We start from the raw sequence: 7,415 nt of genomic DNA on the forward strand, positions 1-7,415 counted from the left end.
CCCATATAACTGCAACTGTACATGCCCCACGCATAACAGAGCCTCCACCAGCTTGAACAGTCCCCTGCTGACATGCAGGATCCACGGATTATCCATACCCATAAACGTCCAACTGCTCGATACAATTTGCAACAAGACTCGTCTGACCAGGCAACATGTTTCCAATCATCAGCAGTTCAATGTCGTCGTTGAGAGGCCCATGTGTCGTGCAGTCATCGAGGTTTCACAAGCGGGCCTGCAGCTCCGAAAGTCAATATTGATGATGTTTCATTGAATGCTTTGCACGCTGACACTTGTTGCTAGTCCAGCATTTAAATCTGCAGAAATCTGCGGAAGGGTTGCACTTCTGTCACGTTGACCATTCTCTTCAGTCGTTTGTTGGTCCCATTCTTGCAGGATGTTTTTTCAGCTGCAGCGATGTCAAAGATTTCTTGCTCTACTGGATTCCTGATATTCACGCTACACTCGTGAAATGATCGTATGGGAAAATCCCCATTTCATCCCTATCTCAGAAATGCTGTGTCACATCACTCATGCACCCACTATAACATGACATTCAAACTCACTTAAATCTTTATAGCCTGCCACTGTAGCAGCAGTAACCATTTTTAACAACTGCGCCAGACACTTTTTGTTTCATATAGGCATTGCTGACTGCAGCGCCGTATGCTGCCTGTTTACATATCTCTGTACTTGATTACACATGCCTGTACCGGTTTCTTTGGCACTTCAGTGTATCCTAAATTATTATAGTTCCTCTACCTTTATACTGGTAGGGGTGGAGGTACGGGTGGTGGAAGGCAAGCTCCTCTCCACAGTTTCAGCTCAAAGGAGTTGCCCGGTAAGTCCTCTCCTTGCACTGATATTCTGTAGATACCTCTCACTGAGCTCTTGATTTTGTCAGAGTGGGGGGGGGGGGGGGGGTTGTTTGCGAGTGCCAGCCATGCTTCCCTCCCCTAACCAAACGCTGTCAAACAGACTACCACTGCACTACTACCATACTACCATATGGATCAGCGACATCACGTTTTTTTGGGCTTGTTTCGCAAATGAAAGCCTGATAGCCCTGCAGTTTGGTCCTTTAATTCACACACAATTTAGAAACTTCGTCATTGTATTTAACTGCCAGCTCACTGAACCTGCTTCTACATTTTGTCACTACATTTTGGTTCTTGAAAAGTATAACCACCACTGATTTTCCTTTGTCACGACACCTGCTGAGTGTTCCATTTTCGAATGGACTGATAACCACAGAGCTTTGTCTCATAAAAGCACAATCATCATCATCATCATCATCATCATCAGTCATGTATTGTGGGCATATCATACACTTTCCTAATGTTAATGTATCTGAACTTTTTGTAGGAAATACCAGAACATGTTTATACTCTTCAAGATCTTATAGTATTCCTGTTAGCTGAACACAGGCAGTACAAGAACTAACAGTGTTTAACTAATATGAAGCATCAGAGGATCCTGATGAAGATCTCGACACAGATGTCACAACAATTCTGTAAGAAGAAATTGAAGAGGAACATGCTGCAGCCTAATAACTTAAAAGATTTTATCTTCAATCACAATTGCCATTAAACCCTGCAGACTTACTGAGAACTCTCCAGGAAGTCATCTGCATCAGTTAGTCTGACGAACATACAAATTTAGCCAGTACATGATCTGGGCTTAATACATGCAGGGTCGTTCTGTGATGATGTGACAAACTTTAAAGGATGATGGGGAAGGGTAAATGTATCAATCTGAGATAAGAGATCCTACTCCGGAAACAACTGACTGAAAAGTTGTAAGTGAAAATCACTCTGATACCTCTCACAGTGGAATACACGTACCATTAATATTGTTGCTGCTAAGATTGTTGGATAGGCAACTTTGAAAGATAATTCTATGGACCAAAATAAGGGAAAAATGTCTAGTAAACATGGGCTCTAAAACGCATACATGAACAGTTACAAGTACTTGTTCACTTCAATACTGTGAACACATCCCTTTTAGGGGAAGCTCTTTTGTTTCCATATTTTTGGAGGAGGTAGTACAGACCAAAACAAGAAACAATTTTGAGCAAACAATGGCTCTAGAGTGCATACCTTAAGAGCTATAGCCACTTGTTCAGTAAGAGATATGTGTTTCACAGTAGCAGAGATGAATAAGTGCTCACAGCTCTTAGAGTATGCACTTCAGAGTCCTAGTTTAATGGGCTTTTTTTTTCTTGTTTTGATCTACACTACCACTTCTCAAAGCTGCCTAACCTAAAATATTAGCAACAACAGTACCAATACTGTCAGGAACATCAGAACAAGTTCTGCTTATATCTTTCAACTCGGTCATTTCCAGAACAGGGACCCTTACCTCAAATTGATACATTTATCCTTTTTCATCATCCCTGAAAATCTATAATGTAATTAGATAGATAAAAATCTACTCACTAAGCATTTGCCAGCTTTTGGAGCCAGTGACTCCTTTTGGTAGTAGAAGGGGGAGGGGGGGGGATGAGGTATGAAGTAAAGATGGGTCATTTGCGAACAAACGGGTCCAAAGGAACAGTTTACCAAGATGAACCGAAGCACTGAGGAATGAATTCTAAGGAACGGTCTTTCATAGTTCACTTTGGTCGTGGCTTTCTACTTGTAGTTCCCGGGAACAGGAAACGGTCGGTCTTGTTCCTGCAACAGCACATCGGCCAGTCTCGTTCCAGCCTTGGTCCCATTCCCAACTGTCTTGGTCTCAGTCTCCCTCGGCCGGACTCGTCCTTCTTCACGCGGCCACTCATCGCACAGAGTTCCTTTGCCGACTGCTCCTAGTTAGTTCAGTATCGCGTTGTTGATCATTTCGTTCACTGTGCACGCCCATTCTAAATCTATTTCAAACCTTTCTTCAACTCTGGACTTCTGGTTCTTTTCATATTCTATTCAGCGTCCATGACCAGTAATTAAAATGTATTTAATAATTACGTAAATTACATAAAAATTACATTGTATGTAATACATACATCTTTCCAGATAACAAAAGGGCATATCAGCTTACTTCATTATTTCGATAAACAGCAGAAGACATACTTATGAAAAGGCAAATTTTTTTGTTATTACACATGCAAAGGAAGTTGGCACAGCATAGAAGTGGCCATTTTCTGTCTTTTTTTATCTAAGATAAAACAGCATGTTCATTGTTATGGAAGGCAGACCGACATACAACCGAATGAAGCCCGTGCTCCATAACTGAGTGTCTGGTCCCATATTTTGTAAAGAGAATATGATGATTTCCACAATATTATTTCTGTGGTACAGGGTGGTGCACGAAATATATGCCCCAGGTACTAGACAGCTCACTGTCGCTCACTAATCGTTGTCTATTTCTTTTTGAAGTAGTTGTTTGCATTAGCCTATTTGTTATTTCTTTACTGCCTAATTATTACGTGTTTATCTATTCTGCTCGTAGCAGTCAACAAATTGTTTGTAATTGGCGAGCAGTCTGTACTCGGGGCTGGTTTTTTGTGCACCACCTTATATTATTTCACTGCCATCAGCCACACAACACTACAATTGGCTAAACGAGAGGTTTTGCAAAATCACGGAAATTACTTAAAGTGTGTGAGAATTCTGTAATGAACAAAAACTCTGTACTCCAGGGGGGCAGGCTAGTGTGCCCTTTTGGTGCCTTCCGTCCTTGAGCCACCAATGCTAGTAATTTTACCACGCACAAATGAACAAGTAACAATAAATGGTTCCCAAAAAAGAGTGGTCACCAGTAAACTAGTTTCCAAGGATGAACAAGTTTGCCCATCTCTAGTATGAAGGAAAAGGACTGGTGAGGTTTAGGGCATGGGGAAAGTTTGGAAAAAGTCACCCAGAACCCTGGGTGAAAGAGACTCACCGGATGAGATCGTGAATCTCTCACCCAGCAGAAAGCCCCAGGTGACTGGACAAAAGAGCAGGTAACTCCAGTATATAAGAAGGGTAAAAGAACAGACCCAAAAAATTCCAGACCAATATCCCCAACTTCGGTGTGCTACAGAATCCTTGAACATATTCTCAGTTCAAATATATTAAACTTCCTTGAGACTGAGAAGCTTATATCCATGAATCAGTACAGATTTCGAAAGCATCACTCATGTGAAACACAGCTTGCCCTTTTCTCACATAATATACTGAGAACTATGAATGAAGGGCAACAGGCAGATCCACATTTCTAGTTTTCCGGAAAGAATTTGACACTGTGCCCCAACAGGAGTGCCCCTGGAAGTGTGATAGGACCGCTGTTGCTCTCTATACACATAAATGATTTGGCGACGGGATGAGTGGCAATCTGTAGTTGTTTTCTGATGATGCTGTGGTGTGTGTTAAGTTTAGTGACTGTAGGAAGTTTAGTGACTGTAGGAAGACGCAAGATGACTAGACAAAATTTCTAGTTGGTGTGATGAATGGCAGCTAGTGCTAGATGTGGAAGAATGCAAGTTAAGTAGGAAGAACAAACACATAATGTCTGGATGTAATATTACTAGTTTCCTGTTTGATACAGTCAAGTCGTTTAAATATCTGGGCACAACGTTGCAAACCGATATCAAATGGAATGAGCATGTGAGAACTATGGCAGAATTTAGAAAAGAGTGGTTCACCTGTAAAGGAGACCTCATATAGGATGCTGGTGCAACCTATTCTTGCGCGCTGCACAAGTGTTTGTGATCCATAGCAGGGGGGATTGGAGGAAGATATCTAAGCAATTCAGAGGTGCACTGCTAGATTTATTACTGGTAGATTTGAACAACATGTAAGCGTTACGGATATGCTTCAGCAATTCAAATTGGGTATCCCTGGAGGAATGGCAACATTCTTTTCAAGAAATGCTATTGAGAAAATTTAGAGAACAAGCATTTGAAGCTGATTGCCAAACAATTCTCCTGCTGCCAACAGACATTGTGCATAAGGACCATGAAGATACGATATGAGAAGTTAGGGCTCCTTCACTCTATTTGCAAGTGGAAACAGAAAGGAAATAACCAGTAGTGGTACAGGGTACCCTCTGCCACATGTGGCAGCTTGCGGAGAATCTATGTAGATGAGATCAGAAGGAATTGCTGAGGTCTGCACTGGACTTGAGAATCTGCGAGCTTAGAGGTAGAAGATAGGATAATAAACAAGACACATATTGGGTAATATGCATGACAGAATTACTGAGAAAACATTGTTTATGAGTTTAAATATTACTGACTAAACAACGTTCATGAGTTAATCGAGTGGAAAATTTAGTGTATTGTACATATTAGAGAGAGAGAGAGAGAGAGAGAGAGAGAGAGAGAGAGAGAGAGAGAGAGAGAGAGGAAATTAATGTAAATTAAGGCCAGGTGGCTGGCAAGAACCAAGGACACGTAATGCCAGTTCCCACCTACGGAGTTCTGAGAAACTGGTGTCTGGGAGAAGAATCCGGATGGTTCATGTGGTGAAACAGACACCCAGATCAAAACTGTCATGTTTTAACAGGATATCATGTGTTGCCAGTATACACCCGGTACCTATGCCCATTCATCCTAATTGATAACTTGTTGTTAGTCATACCAATGTAAAAGGCCAAACAGCATTCATACAACAGCTGGTACACGACATGTTGTTGCGCAAGTGGCTCTCCTTTCGATAGTATATGTTTTGCCAGTTACAGGGCTGGTATATGTGGTAGTAGGAGGACACACAGGGCAAGTCTTACAGCGGGGATGGTCACAGGGTAGGAGCCACATGGTAGGGAAATGGGTGCAGAAGGAACATAGGGTCTGACAAGGATATTGCAGAGACTGGAGGGTGACAAAAAGCTCATCTAGGTGTGATGAACAAAATGTCGGGCAGAATGGACTTCAAATTGAGGGCAAGATTGTAGGAAGTCATAGTCTTGTCAAAGTAGCTGATTGATACATTCACGAGCTGGATAATTTTGAGAGACAAGAGGTGTACAACTAAGTTGTTTTTTGGAGGGATCAGGGGTACCAGGATCGGATGTGATGGTCCAGGAAATCTGCTTTTGAGCTAGGCTAGTAGGGTAATTATATCCAGTAAAGACTGAGGTGGGAATGGTAGAGTATTGCTGTAGAGTAAGTACTGTAGTTTGTTAGTAGGTTTAACGTGAACAGAATCATGTAGCAGACCCTCTGTGATCACGAGGTCAACAGCAAGGAAAGTAACATGTTAATTGGGATAGGATCATGTGAAATTTTATCAGCAAATATATTTAGAGATACCAAAAATTTTAACAGATCAGCCTAAAGTAGTAGTTTTTTTAGTATGAAGCTGACTGAAGTGAGCAGGAAGGACGTCACAGATTTGGAATCAGGTGGCACTGATTGGGGAAATGTTCAGCAGCACTACGGCCATGTATATGGGGGCTGATGATATAGTGGGAGGTGGCATCTGTGGTGCTTCAAGAAAGTTTGTAACATCATAATATAATCACCCTGTATCTTGACTAATAACTGGCTCTGCTCAACCACATCACTACTATAAACAGAAAATTACAAAATGTTATATCTTGCAGAGAGTAACAAGACAAAAAATGGGCCAGCACAGTTCATAGAAGATATGTGCCACAGGAGACTTATTAATAGCTCCTTTGTTGTTTTTAAACAAATGATAATTTTTCAAAAAATTTCAAAGGAACCATGAGTTGTTTGATCAAACTGAATCACATCAGTAACCATTTGCATTTATGCATTTCCCACAGTACCACTACTGCTAAAACCTACTTCCACTTACCCAAGCCTAACTGTTTATAGAGTCTTATTATGAAATACTCTTCAATAAGAAAGACTTAAGATTTTTGTATATGTTTGTCTCCTTGAGGCAATGATCCACAAACACTTTTTCTCCGGTCTTGCAACAGGGAGTATATTTCAGATTAACCTGTGTCAATTCGTACTAAGTGCATAAAGGGAAAGCTAGCAAAGTTAACTGCATTTGGTTCAGTCATTTTGAAAATGTTACATGTACAGAAACAATGAGCTACCTTGACTGACAGAACCTTGGTTTGAAAATATTGATTACATCATGAAATCAAACTTAAAATACTCAATAACCATTTGGACATTGAAACATAAAAAGTCTATGCAATCAGCATTTGTTGCTCATTCTGAGATAATGAAGGAAGATGATAAGTTAGAACATTCAGCAATTGCTTTCATATCTAAAAGCAGGAAGATTACAGTAATTAGAATAATACATGCACCTATATTTCTATATTCCACAGGTCACTGTCTTGTATGTGGCAGAAGGTAGGTTCTACATGGTATATCAGAATCATTTTCTAAAAAGCTTTTGAGGTTCGTTAGGAGAAGTATTGTTGGTATTGATTTGTATAAACACAAATTTCTCTTAATTTTACTCTTGTGGTAATTAAATAGCATATAAATTGGAGAATGAATATGGTTC

Source organism: Schistocerca piceifrons, chromosome 2, assembly GCF_021461385.2.
Source record: "Schistocerca piceifrons isolate TAMUIC-IGC-003096 chromosome 2, iqSchPice1.1, whole genome shotgun sequence".
NCBI lineage: Eukaryota > Metazoa > Arthropoda > Insecta > Orthoptera > Acrididae > Schistocerca > Schistocerca piceifrons.